Here is a 19,371-nt window from a genome sequence, read left to right on the forward strand (position 1 = left end):
TTTTGGTCCCAGTGGTAGCAGAAAGCAGCTTCAAGTTGTCTGCAAGCTGTCCGTGATTTCTGGAATGACTCAGCCTCAGCCTCAGCCCCCTTGGCTTCTGCCATTTGCAGGTTCTTGGAGCTCTGAGCAGAGATTTGCTGCCTTGAGGGCAATGGGGAAAACTTTGGTGTTTTGTAAGAAATACTGAAAAGTTTTTGACATCATACAGGCAGGACAGACAGCCAAACTTACTACAAAATCATTAGTACTTATACCCTTGAGGTGTTCTTATATATGGTCATGCACTCAAGTGAATGTGTCCTCTTCTTGGTGGATCTTTATCAGTCCCAGTTCTTGGCAGCTACCCTGCCCAACTTACTCTGCTCCCTGGACTGATTTTTTTCCCGCATAGGTTTGACTGCAAATCAGTTGTGTAATGAAAATCAGTGGACTTATGAGGCATTCCATTTGGGATTTGCATCTACTTTTTAGGAGTTTGTCTTTTTTGTTTTTTTGAAGACGATTGCTTTCGGTGCTGTCTCCTAAGATTTAGTAGGGTAGTAGCTTTCTGTGCTTCCATTTACTGATTAGCAAAATGGAATATCACTAGAGTTCCTTCTACCACTCATGTTCTTAATTTATGAAACATATAAGTATGGTTAATTGCCATATGTTAGATATGTATTCACTGATGGATGACCTAAAACATTGTCTGGAGAAATAGCTATCCATTCCTTGCATTCAGTTGATGGCTTGGACAGGATGGGCCCTCTTAGGATGGCGTTCAGATTCCTTTGGGCCTTGGCAAGCAAATGAAGCATGCTCGGACATTTCTAGGATACAGTGGGTTGTTCAGAAACAGCCAAAAGTGTGAGATGGTGAGAGTTTCAAGCTTCTTGCCAGGCTCATTCCAACCCCCTCCCCCCTGCTCCTCCCCGAATATTGAGGCTGGTTCAGTTTCCCAAGGAAAATCTGATTATTTCCAGGGTCTGTGTCTTATCACTTTCAGGTAGTTTTTAACCATTCAAAGCAGACCCTATCTGCCTGAGTAAATAAAAGTATCAGGACAAAAGGCGAATCCCTCTCCCCCTTCCCCACCCCAGTGGAGCCCAGATTTTGCAGGCTACAGTGGACAAGAGGTGGTCAAACGGTTGATGGAGTGAAGTGGGAGGAGGATGAGAGGGAGAGGAGAGAGGGTGGGTTTGAGCTGGCAGCAACAGGGCTGGGAGAGCTGGGATGAGAGAATCAGCTGCAAGGGGAACAGGGCCTATATTAGCAGCAGGAAGCCTGGCCTGGGATTTGGAGGTGGTGGGGAGGTGGGCCTGGAGACGGGCCATCAATGGAGAAAAGACAGCCTCTTCAATAAGTGGTGCTGGGAAAACTGGACAGCTACATGGAAAAGAATGAAACTAGAACACTCCCTAACACCATACACAAAAATAAACTCAAAATGGATTAGAGACCTAACTGTAAGGCCAGACACTATAAAACTCTTAGAGGAAAACATAGGAAGAACACTCTATGACATAAATCATAGCCAGATCCTTTTTGACCCACCTCCTAGAGAAAGGGAAATAAAAAAAAAAAAAAACAAATGGGACCTAATGAAACTTCAAAGCTTTCGCACAGCAAAGGAAACCATAAACAAGATGAAAAGACAACCCTCAGAATGGGAGAAAATATTTGCAAATGAAGCAACTGACAAAGGATTAATCTCCAAAATATACAAGCAGATCATGCAGCTCAATATCTAGAAAACAACCCACCAAAAATGGGCAGAAGACCTAAATAGACATTTCTCCCAAGAAGATATACAGATTTCCAACAAACACATGAAAGGATGCTTAACATCATTAATCATTAGAGAAATGCAAATCAAAACTAAAATGAGGTATCACCTCACACCGGTCAGAATGGCCATCATCAAAAAATCTACAAACAATAAATGCTGGAGGGGTGTGGAGAAAAGGAAACCCTCTTGCATTGTTGGTGGGAATGTAAATTGATACAGCCACTGTGGAGAACAGTATGGAGGTTCCTTAAAAAACTAAAAATAGAACTACCATATGACCCAGCAATCCCACTACTGGGCATATACCCTGAGAAAACCATAATACAAAAAGAGTCATATACCACAATGTTCATTGCAGCACTATTTACAATAGCCAGGACATGGACGCAACCTAAGTGTCCATCGACAGATGAATGGATAAAGAAGATGTGGCACATATATACAATGGAATATTACTCAGGCATAAAAAGAAACAATATTGAATTATTTGTAGTGAGGTGGATGGACCTAGAGTCTGTCATACACAGTGAAGTAAGTCAGAAAGAGGAAAACAAATACTGTATGCTAACACATATATATGGAATCTAAAAAATAAAAAAGTTCTGAAAAACCTAGGGACAGGACAGGAATAAAGACGCAGATGTAGAGAATGGACTTGAGGACACGGGGAGGGGGAAGGGTAAGCTGGGACGAAGTGAGAAAGTGGCATGGACATATATACACTACCAAATGTAAAATAGATAGCTAGTGGGAAGCAGCTGCATAGCACAGGGAGATCAGCTCGGTTCTTTGTGACCACCTAGAGGAGTGGGATGGGGAGGGTGGGAGGGAGACGCAAGAGGGAGGGGGTATGGGGATATATGTATACGTATAGCTGCTTCACTTTGTTATACAGCAGAAACTAACACAACAATGTAAAGCAATTATACTCCAATAAAGATGTTGAAAAAAAAGAAATCAGGTTTGGGAGGAAGGTGATTTCAGTTTTGGCTCTGTGGAACTTTCAGGGCCCAAGGGACTGCTGTATGGACAGAAGCATGGGTTTGAAATGCAAGAGGATTTCCCTGGAGAGAGGTTTGGGAGTCATCAGTGGGTCCATCAGGGAGTCAGTGAGATCGCCCAGGAGGAGTGTGAGGATAGAGTAGAGAGTGCCAAGGACAGAGCTCTGGGCCCACCCAACCACACTTAACGGGGCTGGAGTAGGAAGAGGTGTGAAGAGAAGCAGGAGAGAGTGCATTCTATGGAAGCAAGAGTTTAAGAAGGTAGTGGGTGACAGTGACAAATGCCATGGAAGCTCAAGCAGGATAAGGCCTGACCATTCAATTTGTAGCTGGAAAGCCATTGGTGTGTTGTCGAGAGCAATTTCAATGGAATGGGATGGTGGGGTGGGCAGCAGCCGGCTCGTAATGATTTGCCATATGAATTCAAGGTAGAAATTGCAGTAAAAAGTGTAGCCTATTCTCACAAGAAACTAGGCTATAAAAGAAGAGAGAACAAAAAGAGTGTTCAGCGGCTGTGTCTTTGATTGTTGGGTTAATGCTTTCTAAAGGTCTTGTGGCTAATGTGTTTTTCTACTTGCGGAATGGAACATTCTCAGACTCTGATTCTTTAATTTTCTAAGTGGCACTTTTTGCTTTTTGTTTGTGATTTAACCGCTATAAAAATGCCCAGCTACAGCTTGCTGCAGGAACATAAGTTCTGCTTCTTATCATGGAATTGTTCTTGAGGCGGTTACCTTTGAAGTTGTTTGGTACATTAAAAAAAAACAAACAAAAAACCTCAACAAAACAAAAAGTTGAGAAATTGCAAGAGATTTGGCTTGTTTACAAGAAAGTAAAAGACAATGGGAATACATAACTTTATAAGCTTAGGTTATGTTTAATTGCAAACGACTTTGTGAAAAATTTCCCATCTTTACTGTCCTTGAAATATGGGCTAAAAAGTGAGAATGCTTACAGGTGTTGTGTGTTCTGGAATTGCTTTGAATTGCAATTGGTGAGTGTGAGAACGAATAAATCCCAAATGATTTGTGATTTAGTTTTATAGGCACACATTCATAAACTGGGTTCAGGCAGTAATTCCAGAAAAGCATACGCAGGAGTACAGGAGTACTCCACAAAAATTTAGCGAGTACCCATATATTCAAGCCTCTGTTAGATCCTGTAGGAGGGGAAATAAGGGGACTTAAATAATGCTGCTCATACTTGGTAGAAGGGAGATGTGCCTTAATAGATGTGGACGAAGGGTCAGAGAAGGGAAAGAGCCTTCTGATGGGTGATCAGGGTAGGCTTCTTGGAAGAGGTGGCATTTGAGCTGTTTGCTGAGAGAAAGCTGTTCATTCTCTTCGACTAGTCTGTTTCATGTGATACCCTTGACTACTCTCTTTCTTAAAACTGTGCCCTCGTTTGATTTTCCAACGCTCTGTTATCCAGCACCACCTCCTGTCCCTGTGTTGCCTGGAAGGATTTTTTTTTATGGTTCTTGTATCTCCTAGGTCCTCTGTTCTTTCTCTTCCTTTCTTCCTCAGAGATGTAATTTCCATCTGCAGCTTTGAATAGTTGCCTGGACAGATAACTCTAAACCCAGAACTTGAGCCTAAGCTGTCTCCGAACCTCCATCCTACATTTCCAACTTGAGGCCTCACTAGCAGCTCACGTTTAACTTGCCTGAACTCTCCCTCATGATACATAGGCTCGTCACCTCCCTCCTTCCCTTCCTTCCTTTTTCTTTCCCCAGTAACTGTTGAGTGCCCACCATGTGCTAGGTGCTAGTTGATCATTCTTTTGATTCCTCAGGCTTGGAGTCTCAGAGCCATTTTTGTTCTGTCTCCCTTACCACCCATGTCTCAATAATTTATTTCATTTCTCTTCATTCTTTGTTTCTATGACCCCATTTTATTTTATTTTATTTTTAATTTTTATTGGAGTATAGTTGCTTTACACTGTTGTGTTAGTTTCTACTGTACAGCAAAGTGAATCAGCTATATGTATACATATATCCCCTCTTTTTTGGATTTCCTTCCCATTTAGGTCATCTTCATTCTTTCCAATATGTTTTAAAATCTTTTTAGTTCTACTCATGCCCGTTATCTGTACACTTGCATCACTGCAGTGGTCCTGTGAATGGTGATCACCTTCCTCTTCCTCCTCTTCATCGTCAGCATCACCATTGCTTACTGAGTGTCCACCATGTTCAGAATGTTGCTAGGATGCCATAGTCTATAGACTGATAAATGGAGTAGAAGGGGAGATAAAACAGACCTGAATGATAAAGGAGCCCATTATCAACTCCAAGGTGATAGGCCCAGTGGGTGAGTCAGCAGTGCACTGTGAGATCAGAGGAAGTAGACCCCAAGATCTGGGAAAGATGAGTCCCTAGGCATGTGGAGAAGGTTTGGGGGAGAGTGTTGAGTGGTAAATGGTGGCCCCATGGTGAACATGTGTGAGGTGGAAATCCACATGGTATGGTGGGAGACCTGTGAGTTGAAAGTTTAGCTGGAACTGGACTGTGATGGATCTGGTAGACCAGCATGAGAAATCTAGGCTTTATCCCATTAGAAGTAAGAATATAGGGAGAGGGAATGGACAGAAATAGGGAGAGTATGATCTATGAAAAATGTCCTTTAAAAGAAAATCTGGAGGTGGTGTGTAGGCTGGCTTTGAAGGGAAGGAAGGCCAATTAGGAGATCTCACAGAAGCCTGCTGTGACATTTTGTTTCTCTTCTCTGAACACAATGGCTGCCAGATTAAGTTCCTAAGTCACAGCTTTGATCCTGTCACCCTCCTGCCCAAATGCCCTTGGTGGGTCCCCGTGCCTCGGGGAGCGGTTCTTTTGCTGGCTTTGGGACGGCGCTTCGTAATCACACTTCAGCCCGCCTTCCAGCATTGTCTCCACCTCCTACCCGTCAGGAACCAACCACTGGTCCCCACACAAATTTTCCATTCTCTCCAATGCTTGGGAAATTCTAATAATGGCAGTTTCACCCAGCCTTCAGCATACTCATGACGCCATTCATGGTCCCCACACCCTCTGCCCGCTGCTGAAACTTCCCTCATACTGACGGTGTGGTTTGTTTCTGATGAATCAACAACTGACATGATTTTTTTCTGTAGCTGCTGAAGTTGTTAATTAGTGCTCATACTGTTGTTTGTATGTTTTGGTTTTGTTTCTCCAACAGTCTGTAACCTCCTCACGGGCTGGCACTGTGCTTGACACTTGTAGGTGGATACAGCCATCATATTTGCATCCAGTACTGCCCCAGTCGTGGTATCTCGAACATGATATTTGCTGACCTTCTATTTTGTTTTAACCTGTCCAAGCAGCCAGGTAGATTATGCGAGATGCTCGGGGCCCAGGGTGACAACACATTTGAGGCTGCTGGCTTTCACCAGGGTGGTGGGCATTGAATGGGGAGATTCAGGAAGAATCTTTGTTTCTTAAAGTCCCCTTGTCCCCTTGTGTAGATAGGTTTTTGATAACCACAGGGGAGTCAGGAGTATCCCCTTGACTTTTGTTGGGCAGTGAGTTCCCAGCTCCCCTTTCAATAAGGCCCTTTCTCCAAAGGGAATAGTCTGCTTTGATTCTTGTCTCTTGAGATAGCTATCCCTGAAAACCAGGATACGATGACAACTAAGTTAAACTTTTTTGATACCAACTAGCAAGAAATAAGTTAAAAGTGGATGCTTATACTTTGCTGTTAAGTAGGTCAAAAGATTCTGCAGAAGCAAAATGAGCATTATATGGACCAGAGAAATAATTGCAAGCACATAGGTTAACAAGGACTAAAGGCTGGAAAACTTTGGCCAAGGGTATAAAGCGCTTGCTTTTTACATAAAGGCGATGCATCCTGAAGAGTCTAGATTAATTTTCTTTCCATTTCTAGGGTCGGCAGGCTGGTGGGCATTAGAGGTAATGGCTAAGTGGCACGTGGAATGGCTTTCAGCTTTTACTGGGGAGCCTATGTACCAGTTCTCCAGGAATGTTAAACCTTGCTCACTTGTAAGGGGTGATAGGACTGTAGGTCAGCTGAATCTTCCCTGTGTGTTGATGAGAAGAAAGGGACAAAAATTAATAATATAAGACAACTGAGACAACTGAGAGAATATTCAAAAGAGCAAACAGTTTTAAGGTCTCTCAGCTACTATAGTAGCACTTACTTATGTAGAAACAGCTGACCTGCTAATTAGAAAACATCCTTGCCTATTCATTAAACTAATTATCCTAAGGAATTCCGCTAGGCAACACTTAGTTTACTTCTAATTATTGTGTGCCCTTGAAAGCAATAAACTGCACTTTTAGAATAAAATTTTATAATTTAGATATGTACGTGGTTTACTCAGACAGTTCCTGTAAATAGAGTGGGGTGGTAATGAGGGGTTTCACTTTGGTTTTTACGAAAAAGGCTTATGTACCTCTTCATAGGGAGATTATAATGAATTATTAAATAACGTATGTTTAGATCTGAGAACTCCTTGGAGATCATTATTGTTTAAATATGAGAGTTTTTTTTTAAGGGGTTTTTTTGGGATTACCTTGGATTTTTCTTTTTTAAGAGGATGAACATTACATTATGACTTAAGACAGTGGTAAAACTTTTCTGTCACAAACTGAGACATTATGTTCAAATAAGAATAAGGTGGACCATTATTCACACAGCCACTTTACCCTGCAGAGCTTTTTCTGACCTTAACCAGAACACTGGTTAAGAAGTGTAGGAAGAGAGCACTCACTGCATACCCAGTGGTCTGCTGGTAACAGCAGTTATGTAAACAAGTGAGCTGGTGCTGTCAAGGAAAACTCAGCCAGCTCTTTTTTTTAAATTTTATTTTTTTACATCTTCATTGGAGTATAATTGCTTTACAATGGTGTGTCAGTTTCTGCTGTACAACAAAGTGAATCAGCTATACGTATACATATATCCCCATATCTCCTCCCTCTTACGTCTCCCTCCCGCCCTCCCTATCCCAACCCTCTAGGTGGTCACAAAGCACCGAGTTGATCTCCCTGTGCTATGCAGCTGCTTCCCACTAGCTATCTATTTTACATTTGGGAGTGTATATATGTCCATGCCACTCTCTCACTTCGTCCCAGCTTGCCTTTCCCCCTCCCCATGTCCTCAAGTCCATTCTCTACGTCTGCGTCTTTATTCCTGTCCTGCCCCTAGGTTCTTCAGAACCATTTTGTTTTGTTTTGTTTAGATTCCATATATATGTGTTAGCATACGGTATTTGTTTTCCTCTTTCTGACTTACTTCACTGTGTATGACAGACTCTAGGTCCATCCACCTCACTACAGATAACTCAATATCATTTCTTTTTATGGCTGAGTAATATTCCATTGTATACGTGTGCCACGTCTTCTTTATCCATTCATCTGTCGATGGACACTTAGGTTGTTTCCATGTCCTGGCTATAGTAAATAAAGCTGCAGTGAACATTGTGGTACATGACTCTTTTTGAATTGTGGTTTTCTCAGGGTATATGCCCAGTAGTGGGATTGCTGGGTCATATGGTAGTTCTATTTTTAGATTTTTAAGGAACCTCCATACTGTTCTCCATAGTGCCAGCCAGCTCTTGATCAGTGTTTGGATTGGGCCATCTGCTTCAATCTTAGGGGTATGTGCTTCAGAGCCAGTGCTTGGGTTCAAAGCTTCCATCCAACACTATGATCTGAGCATTCTCCAGCTGGGTGACCTTGGACAAGCTACTTAAAGCTTTGTGCTTCAGTTTCCTGATCTGTAAATGGGGCTAACAGTAGCTCCTGTATCCAAGGGCTGTTGTGAGGATTAAATGAGTTACTTCTCATAAAGTGCTCTTACATATCAAGGGCTCCATCCATGCATCCATCCACCCACTCATTCAGCCCCTACCTGTTGTGCACTCACCATGTGCTGGGCCCTGCTGTGGAGGCTGGTGTTAGGGGTACAGCACTCAGACAGAAGAGGTCCCTGTCCTATTGGAGCCTACAGTTTAGGGGGAAGAGACCATAAAAAAACAAACAAATGAACAAGTCTAGGTACTAATAAGTGTTACAAAGACAATAAATAGGGAAATAGAGAGTGACTGGGTTAAGGGGAGAGAGGTCGACATTGGCTAGGGTGGCAGGAGTGGATTTGGAGGAGGTGATGTTTGAGCTGAGATCTGAATGACCAGAGATAAATGTCAGCTCTCATTAAATTAAGAAAGTTTTCCTTTGTGTTGGTGACTCTTTCAAACATTCTTATTTAAAAATCTCTTATCAGTATAAAATCCTTTCTAGCAGGACACCACTAGGAGATCTTGAGCCCCTCTCCCACTAGCACATGCCTGTGTTCAAACAGGTCATTGTCAACATCTTGGAGCTTTTCCCCTGAACCTCTTCTTGACAGCACCCAGCTGTGCCCACCCCTGGGTCTCTCTCCCTTGGCTCCAGCTGGGTGCTCACCCACCTTGTCATGCCTCAGTTCCTGGAAGAGCCTGACTCTGTTGTGCCCACCTGACAGAAAGTACAGGACTGGGTTGCGGCAGCTGCTCAGGCTCACCAGAGGCCTCCATATCTTGTAGGCCAGGCTGGCCACCATCAAGAGCTGGCAGTTCTGTGAAGGTAGGAAGCGGAGCGTGAAGTAGAGGGAGCGTGTTATGTGGAAGGGCGCAAAACAGAGGGTGAAGAGGCCGCATACCAGCAGGGTGGTCCGGAGGGACTTGGCTCGGACCGCGCTGCCCACCATCATGAGAGTCTCCCCTGGCTTGGTCAGGATCCTGACCATCAGTGAGTAGCACGCCAAGATGACCAAGGAGGGAAAGACAAAGCAGGACAACATCAGGACCACGCCGCAGGCGGAAAACTCATCAAAATGCTCTGGGCTGGTCATGTCGTGGCAGACCATCTGGCCGTTGATGTAGTCCATTTGGGAGAAGACCAGCGTAGGCAGCAGCTGGGGGACCACCAGGGCCCACGTGGCGGCGGTGCCCAGCAGGGCATGCCGGCGGGTCCGGTAGGGCAGCGAACGCAGCGGGTGGCACACGCGCGGGAAGCGGTGAACGGAGATGCAGGTCAGCAGCAGGATGCTGCTGTAGAGGTTGGTGTAGAACAGGAAGCGCACCAGCTTGCAGAGCAGCTCCCCGAAGGGCCATCTGTCACTGAGGGAGTAGGTGATGATGAGGAAGGGCAATGTCAGCACATAAAGCAGGTCGGCTACCATCAGGTTCACCAGATTGATGGTGGCACAGCTCCAGCGCTTGGTTTGGTGCCAGGAGAGCCACAGAACAGTGCCATTCAGGGGGAGGCCTAGCATGAAGATGATACTGTAGGTCAGGGGGAGGTAGATTTGTTTGTAGTCCTCCGAGAAATAGCAGAATCTTTCTTCCTTTGAGATGTTGGTATCCAGCTTCTCTATCTCCTGGGAGGCTCCCTCTGGGAGCACAGCTGTTCCTGCTTCTCCTTCCCCTGGGGAGAAGCAAAATGGATGGCAGAGCATCATGACCTCAGCTGGGTGTTAGTGTCTGCCTTGATTTGGCATGCAACTCCCAAAGTCTGGTCAGAGTCCTTGTCTGAGAGAGACCAGCTCCAGAAAAAAAAGAGTTAACCCCAAGGGCAAAGCAGTCTTCAAAAGCAGGGCTTCTAGACTTACCAGGTCCACAGGGCTGCCCTTACCCTGACTTGTATGCTCTTGGCTCCAGGATGGGTTGGTAGGAAGCTCAGATATAAATGGTGGCAGGAAGTTGCTGCTGTCATTTGAACAGGACACACCACCTCCAACGCTGTGACTTGTTCTCACCCCACATGCCATGGTGGAGTAGAAAGTGATCCTTGGGGGTTAGGGAGGATTAGGGAAAGCACACGTTTTGCCTGCAGGCTCTGTGGGAGGATTTTGATTTGTATCTCTTTCAGGATTTATTAACTGCATATTTGAATCCTGAGGCCGATTTGCCTATTAACCATCTCAGCATCCCGGACATCCAAGAAAACAGATCTGAGCCATGAAGCCAGGTGCATCTTCTTTCCTACCCCTGTCCCTGCTGACAAAACAGATCCAACAGGCAGACCCACAGAGCTGAGGCAGCTGTGTGTGGAGCCTGCAGTTTCTGGTGCGTTGAGAAATCAGTGGGCCAGTCAGCATGGAGCCTACAGGGGTGGAATGAAGTTGATTTCTAGGGGTTAACCTTCAGAAAGATGAGTTAATACGGGGCAAGAGAGAAAAGTTTAAGTTGGGTAATTTTGGGGTACATTGAGTGTTGGCTGTAAACTGTACCATATAGATGTTTACTCACAACAGAAGGAACAGAGACCTCATGCATTCTATGAGTCAACAAACACTTACGGAGCATCTATTGGTCAGGCACTAGGGATAAAAGGTGAATAAAGCACGGTCCTCGCTCTCCAGGCTCTCACAGTCCGGTGGGGAAGACAAGCAGATACATTGCCTTGCAATGTGGGAAATGGTCAACCAAATGCTGGGAAAACCAGCAGGGTGCGGAGGGAGTCGAGTGAAGGCTTCTTAGACTAGTGCCATGGGAGCTGCTTGGGGGAACAAAGAGGAGCTTGCTGGGAAAGAAGGGTGAGGGGCATTTGGGGCAGGGTTGGGGGCACAGCACATGCAAGGAGACAGAGCCGAAGGGTCCTGGGATGGCAGGATTACCAGTGTGGAGGGTGAAAACTGAGGAGGCATAAGGAGGATGATGGATGTGCTTAAGCAGGACAGTGACGGGATGAAGCTGTGTGGCAGGAAGACACCCGGCAGCAGCACGGAACCAAGGCTGGAACAGTCAGACTGTAAGGGCGCCGGAGCAGTGCATGCAGGTGGGAGATGCTCGGGACCCCAAGTGAGGCCATACAGGGTTGATGAGGAGAGAGGACTTGACTCCAGAGGCACTGCTGAGGCAGGAGCAACAGGACAGATTGGATGTGGGACGTGAGCCAGAGGAGGTGTTGAGGGTGTCCCTGAGACCGGGCAGGCGGTGAGGCCAGTGCCTGAGCTGAAGCCTGAAGCCTGGGACTGATGCTCCGAGGTGGTGGGGACGTGCTGCAGCCTGCCAAGGGGCTCGCCACCTCGTCACCTGACTTGAAGATCTGCCTGACTGGGAGAGCAAAGCTTTTTGGCTGGGTGAGTAAAAAGAATGTCGTTTTCATTCATTTTGTCCCATCACCTACCACGTGGAGGGCTGGCAAATGCTTAGTTATTTCCAGCGAAGCTGCCTTCCCAGCTCGGTGTGGGCGCTCAGAGGGAGGCTGAGGAGGGGAACCAGGCTTGTCCAATGCAGACTCGGGTCTGCCAGTTCACACCGTGATTTTGCTTAGTCCTCAAAACAACCGTGTGGATGAAGCATAGCTCCATTTTACTGTGAGGAAATCGCGGGTCAGAGAAGACACCCTGGTGGGGCTCGCTAGGCCCTCCAGTCTGGTGGGTTTGCTCCTGATGGGGGCTGTGGGCTTCTGCCCCCTCACAGCTGTGGTGAAAAGCACTCAAATCCCAGCTCTGCCAGGGACCATGAGTACAGTCTGAAGAAGCAAGTTACCTTATCTCTCTGAGTGACAGTCTCCCCAGTTGTAACATGGGACAGTGTCTCTGGTGAGGTTACTGTGAGAATTAGCTGGAAGAAAGGCACACTCACAAGGGAGTGACCCAACACATTTTGGTTCTCTTCCCTCCCCTCCTCCCTCTTCTGCTAGAGACCATGGTGCCCTGGAAGCCTGAGCTCTTTGGTTTATGTGGAAGGATGGGAGGACGAGTGTGACTTTACCACCTCATAACTGACAAGGTCACTTTTCTTCCTGGCTATGACCTTCTGCTGTGGTCTGAATTGTGTCACCTACAAATTCATGTATTGAACCCCTAACCTGTAGTGTGACTACATTTGGAGTAAGGAAGTAATTAAAGTCAAATAAGGTCATAACAATGGGGGCCTACATATACCTGGAGAAAACCATAATTCAAAAAGAATCACGCACCACAATGTTCATTGCAGCACTATTTACAATAGACAGGACATGGAAGCAACCTCGGTGTCCATCCACAGATGCATGGATAAAGAAGATGTGGCACATATATACAATGGAATATTACTCAGCCATAAAAAGAAACGAAATTGAGTTATTTGTAGTGAGGTGGATGGACCTAGAGTCTGTCATACAGAGTGAAGTAAGTCAGAAAGAGGAAAACAAATACCATATGCTAACACATATATATGGAATCTAAAAAAAAAAAAAGGGTTCTGAAGAACCTAGGGGCAGGACAGGAATAAAGACTTGGACGTAGAGAATGGACTTGAGGACACTGGGAGGGGGAAGGGTAAGCTGGGACGAAGTGAGAGAGTGGCATGGACATATATACACTACCAAATGTAAAATAGCTAGTGGGAAGCAGCCACATAGCACAGGGAGATCAGCTCGGTGCTTTGTGACCACCTAGAGGGATGGGATAGGGAGGGTGGGAGGGAAACACAAGAGGGAGGGGATATGGGAATATATGTATATGTATAGCTGATTCACTTTGTTATACAGCAGAAACTAACACACCATTGTAAAGCAATTATACTCCAATAAAGATGTTAAAAAAAAAAGAGTGAGGCCCTAATCCAGTAGGATTAGTGTCTTAATAATAAAGGACAGCAGAGAGCTTTCTCTCTCTTGTGAGGACGTAGCAAGAAGGTGGACTGTAAGCCAGGACGAGAGCCCTCATCAGGAACCAAACCCTGCAGTTCTTGAGATTTTGGACTTCCCAGTTTCCATAACTGTGAGAAATACATTTATGTTGTTTTAAACCACCCAGTCTGTGGCATTTTGTTCCAGCAGTTTGAGAAGACTAAGATATCTTCCATGCATTTCCAGGCCTACCCAGTCTGGAGGGACAGCTTTTGGTGAGAGATTGACCATCCTTAGTCGAGACATTGTATAAGAGAACTACACAGTGTTTGGACCAGTGCATTATTGAGGCTGCTATTATGGAGAAAGGAAGAGGGAGAAAAACTCAGGCCATAAAGGGTTAATTCACTTGCCAAAAGCTGTGATGACGTTGACCACCTCCTCCTTGAAGCCTCTTTTCTAGCCTCTGCAATTCCCTGACTTTTCTCCTGTCTCCCTAGAACTCCTAGCTTCCTCCATTCATTGGGATTCAGCATTGAGGGGCTATTAGCTATTCACAGAACAAAGGAAAAGACTCAGTGGAAGAGAAGCAGGCTGGGGTTTTACAATAGAGAGAAGAGAAGTTGGGGGACGGTTGCTGTGATGAATGGAATTCTCAGGAGAGAGATGTCCTCACTTCTAGAAAGTGAGTGTATGTTGTAACATGTAGTTTCCCCTCTTTGTCAGCATTTCTTCACAAGCTTTCAAAAAGACTGACATGGTTTAGAGTTGGAATTTGTTTCACTGTTGGACTCAGTGGGGATTTGGGCCTTGAGAAAATAATGAAGTGAGAATCCTGAATGTGGGTTAAATGGGTACCATGACTTCTAATCTTCAGCCTAGAGTTCTTCCCACTGTGGGTCTCCAAGAGCCTGGGCCTGTTTCTGGCTCCCTGCTAAACAGGGGTCTCAGCTAGTCATCCCCGGAGCAGCAATGACCTCTGAGTACCATGGTGGACATCTTCCCAAGGGGACAGGGAAGTCTTTATCATTTTCGTGGTTTGAAATAGTTATTACTACCCATAGGAATGACTCAGCTAAGATGAAGAAAGAGGTATTCTCTCTCCTTTAATAAGTATTTGTAAGATACATATTTCAAGAGTTCAGAAAAGGGAAAAGTTATGAATAAATTTGAGTAGCAACGAAATGTTAACTGCCTTTCAGTTGTGGAGGAGTGGTTGTTGAATTGAGAAAATAAGATCCCCTTTAAAAAAGATTTTGGGTCAAAGGAGTAGGCATTGCTTATTTTCATTTTTAAAATGCCACTATTGTATTATAAATGTGTTTAAATCTATAAATTGATTTTAATATTTAATATTTTACTTGTATCTAGAGACCTTTCTTAGAGAAATGGAGCTGTTTAATGGAGTCTCATAAATGCCTTCAGACAGTAAATTTGTTTTTACAAGTTATTCCTTAAAACTGTTGATAAATATATGCATTTCTTTAAAATTTTTACTTTTACCTTTAATTTTTAATACACATTTTAAAGGTTACACTCCATTAACAGTTATTACAAAATATTGGCTATATTCCCCGTGTTGTATAATACATCCCTGAGCCTCTCTTACACCCAATAGCTTGTACCTCCCACTCCCCACCCCTATATGCCCCGCCCACAGTGGTGTGGAAAACAGTATGGAGGTTTCTCAAAAAGCCACTGTAATATATGCATTTCTTAATTTCCAAAGATGAATTAGAAATTTATTATTCATACTCATATTCACAACATAATTTTTTTATTTTTCAATAAGTTTTAAAAAATAGGGCCCCAAGGTACATTTAATTAGGTGGTGGATTGCAATAGTCAGTGGTTTACTTTGAATTACTTACTTTTCCTATGTGTTTCAAATCCACTAGATAGTTTGGTGTTATTTGGCCAATAGACCACTGGGTGGCGATGAAGACTGACAGACAGGTTACAATTTTTTCCTCCAGAAGGAAGCAGAAATTGGGACAGGGCTCAGGTCCAGCCATAGCAGCTGTGGATAAGATATAATTCATTGAGGACATACAGAAAATCACAGCAACCAAACCACCTCCTATTGGTCTTTTGTCCAAAGTTACTATGTTAGGTTCACACAATGAAATGGTGTTGCAATCAGCTGAAAGCAGCCTTGCTGGGATTGATTTTTAAAAAGATCTTGTGAGATAGGCATGGCCAGCATTATTTCCCCCATTATACAGCTGAGCAAACTGAGGTTCAGTGGAAGTCTTATCTGCAAAGATTTGGGAAAAGCCTGGGCTTCTTTTACAAAGCAGAGACTCAGCAAATTTCCAGATTTCCAGGGAAATTTTTTTTTTTTTTTAGCTACCTTCCCCCTTCTCACCCCCCTAACCACATAACAAAGAAAGAAGACAAGGAAATAAAAGAGCAGGTCATCCCTGAAGTCATTAGATGTAGTGCCTTTGTTATAGATAACTGAACCCTAGCTCAAAAAGCATGGTCTAGAGATAATGGTAAAGAGAAAGAGGACAAAACAGAGTTTTAAAAAACTGTCAAGAACGAGATCTACCTAGCAACCCAGTTTTTTTAAAAATTAATTTATTTATTTATGGCTGCGTTGGGTCTTCATTGCTGCACGTGGGCTTTCTCTAGTTGCGGTGAGCGGGGGCTACTCTTCGTTGTGGTGCGCGGGCTTCTCATTGCGGTGGCTTCTCGTTGCGGAGCACGGGCTCTAGGCGCGCGGGCTTTGGTAGTTGCAGTGCGTGGGCTCAGTAGTTGTGGCGCACGGGCTTAGTTGCTCCGCGGCATGTGGGATCTTCCCGGACGAGGGCTCAAACCCGTGCCCCCTTCATTGGCAGGCAGATTCTTAACCACTGTGCCACCAGGGAAGTCCAGCAACCCCGTTTTAAAGTGTACCTTGAGTCTTAAGATAAAAGGCACTCGTTAGCCTTTTAATGATTTTGTATTATATTTTTCCAGTGTGGGCTTACGCCTCCTGTGTACCTAGATCCCTCTTCCATGTGTGAATTGTCTCCAAACCTAAGAGCCCAAGGGCTTTTATTTTTCACAAGGAAAAGCAAATTGGATCCTTTAAATAATTTAGAAGACTGTCGAGAGACAGTGAGTGCTTAATTTCAATAATTAATTTAGCAGCTTGCACATTTTTGTTTTCTGTTGACAAGGATCTGACATAATTGGCAGCTTCAAATTAGTGTAAACACAGGGAGGGATTGGGAAACATCACTCTGACATTGTATTGTCACAACAGAGAAGGTGGCTGCCCTGAAACTGATGTTACTCTGTTGGGAAAAATAATCACTACTGAAAAAATAATCTTTTTACTTCATCTATACAAATGTGTAATACCACCCCTCCACTGACTTTGAAATCAGAATTTTTAACATTAATGGTGCAGTAAAAATAATCTTGGCTACAACATCCTGTGGCTCTGGAAGTCCATCATTGCCTCTGGGCTCACGACCCTGAAAGGAGATCTTTATGAAACTTTTTCCTTTTCCTTTCATTTGGCATCAAAGATATTTAAACGCGTCAGGACTGAGTCTTTGCCTGTGTGCTCTGTGCAGAAATGTAGAAAGCTGGTTTGGTTTGGGGCAAGAGAGGAGATCAGTGGTCGAGTCTGGGGCTTGAGGACTAATGGTAAAGTTGCCCAAGGCATCTGCAGAGTAGAGGGCTTGTATTTTAGGACCCTGTCTTCATCCACTCTTCCCCTTAGGCATCAGGTTCCGCCCACAGCTTCCCTAAAGTGCCCTTTACAGCAGTAACACGCTGATGGATGTGTGGTCCACTGTCAGAGTCTTTCCTGTTGCTAGGGTGTTGCTAGGGTAGGGGGGAGGAATCCACGATGGCTTTGGACATTCAGCACAGGGGGTGAGAGGCAGGAGGGTGTGCTACCATCATGTTTGGGAGTGCAATCCCAGGGAGCAGGGTGAGGGGCACGGGGAGTGACCGGCGAAGGAGGGACCCTGCCTTCATCCACTCTTACCCTCAGGCATCAGGTTTTCTCACCAAACCCCAGTATTTTTTGCCCTGTGAGGTGTTCCCCCTTCCTCCCCACACACTTCTGTGCTGCTTCTACGTGGGAGATGAGGGGCTCCTGCTGTACCTGGACTGGGATCCTTTTGTATGAAGTGATTCTTCTAGTTTCTTCTTGCTCATTTTTTCTATTGAGTTGTCTGTCTTTTTGTTATTGAGTTTTAGGAGATCTTTACGTATTTTCAATAAAAATATTTTCTGTTACTCATGTTACAACTATTTGTTTTCCTACTCTGGCTTTCCCTGACTTAACTGCATATATATATATATATATATATATATATAGTTTGGTTTTTTTTTAAGGAATGAAGTTTTTAATTTTAACATAGTTGAAATGATCAATATTCCTTTTGTTTGTGCTTTTTGTATCTGGTTTAAGACTCTTTCTCTACCCTGAGGTCATAAGGATATTCTTCTGGATTAGCATATGAAAGACTTTCCCATTTAGATCTATTTGATTTTTCCTACTAAAGGGTTTAATGTGTGTGTGTGTGTGTGTGTATCTAAGAAACACAGAGAAAGATGATTAGATTAAATGCTGTGTGGAGAGCAGGGAGTATTGGAAACAGGTGAGGGAGCATTTCCTCTAGTCTAGAAGGGACATCATGGTAGCTTTGACCTGAGTGGTGAGGGTGGGAACAGAGAGTAATGGGTGTATCCAGTGGACATTTAGGAGGGAAATGAGTGTGACTTGGTGTGAATTACATATGGGGGAGGGGCTGAGGACTACCCCTAGTGAACCCTTTTTCTGCTGCTCTAACCAATGTACTCACCCTTTTCTTTTTTTCTCGATTTCATTGCTTCTCCATTCAGTTTGTGCTTCCTCCTTGCTTCTCCTGACTTGGCTTTCCCTCTGGGCTTCCTTCGGCTTCTAGTACTGTTGCAGATGGCTAACTCTGCCCACAGAGCCATAGAAAATTTCCCAAGAGGCTCTGATTGACCCAGGTATTCACCATTATTCCTGTTTGGATAGGACTGTCACAGCCAGGCCTCTGGCATGCTGTGGGTCTGCACAGACATGGGCTGCCTGGGTGGCCCCTTCATTATGGCCAGGGGCTACTGTGATGGGATCACAGAGTTAGGAGCAGGGCCACACTTGATGGATGAGCACTAAGGGTTGCTTTTTCTGTGGAGGTTTTGAGAAAGACAGTTCCCCTCAGAGGAGGGCTGTGAGCAGCTGGCACTTGGTGTGTTTTCTCTGAGTACAGAAGAGCATTAGAAAGAGAAGATACACCTAAGAGAATGGATTTTCTTTTTCACTAAACCCGATTTTTCTTTAATGATGTCTAAATTATGAACTTGTTTTCTAAAACACATACTTATATTAGAAACTTCTCATGACTCTTAAAGCGATTGTAGATAGCAAACATAATATTTGAAGATGGTCTCCAACACAGAGTTTCATTTATTAATAGCATACCAGTCAGAGCTTTGACTCTGAGATATTTTGTTCATGCATAAACCATACATTTGAATTGACAGTCCTATTAATGAAGGAATGCTGTTATGTATGCTTATGGTAAAAGAACCAACTGGATATTTTTTGAACCTCATTATATGCAAGACATATTAAAAACAGGAGTTGCAGAGAGTGAAAACAGGCCTTGATGTCATGTTCAGTAAAACACGTCAGAGGTGAAGTCTCAGAAAACACTACAGTGAAATACGAGGGGAATGTGTGGAGTTGCATTTAAACACAAGCCTCATGTATTAATATCTTCATTGATATATTTTTATGCCAATATGTTCTGACATAAATATGGTGATCTATAATGTATCGACCATAAAAGTCAACATTATTTTTAAAGCTGACTCAGGGAAATAAAACCTCATTGTTAGTCCTGATATATACGGTATGTTACTCTGTGGAAAAATTAACCTCTCCTGTCCTGTTCCCGACTGAGCTAAGTAAGAGGGATTCATTTTAATAGACACTGACCTTTGGTGCATGTTTTGCTTCCTGGCCAATGTCCAGTTTGCGATGGGATTGGCCCATGGTGTGA

General features: G+C 44.2%; 1 pseudogene across 1 annotated transcript in view; it reads right to left on the bottom strand.

The window, feature by feature from the left end:
* LOC309659679 (P2Y purinoceptor 3 pseudogene) overlaps positions 1 to 17,615 on the bottom strand; it is a 136,655-nt pseudogene extending 119,040 nt beyond the window's left edge. Inside the window, exon 1 of the transcript XR_014268357.1 lies at positions 7,852 to 17,615. The product of XR_014268357.1 is annotated as a P2Y purinoceptor 3 pseudogene (transcript). The remainder of the gene's footprint in view (positions 1 to 7,851) is intronic.
* Positions 17,616 to 19,371: the final 1,756 nt, after the last annotated feature.

Source organism: Balaenoptera physalus, assembly GCF_965194825.1.
Source record: "Balaenoptera physalus genome assembly, chromosome: 4".
NCBI classification, from domain to species: Eukaryota; Metazoa; Chordata; class Mammalia; order Artiodactyla; family Balaenopteridae; genus Balaenoptera; species Balaenoptera physalus.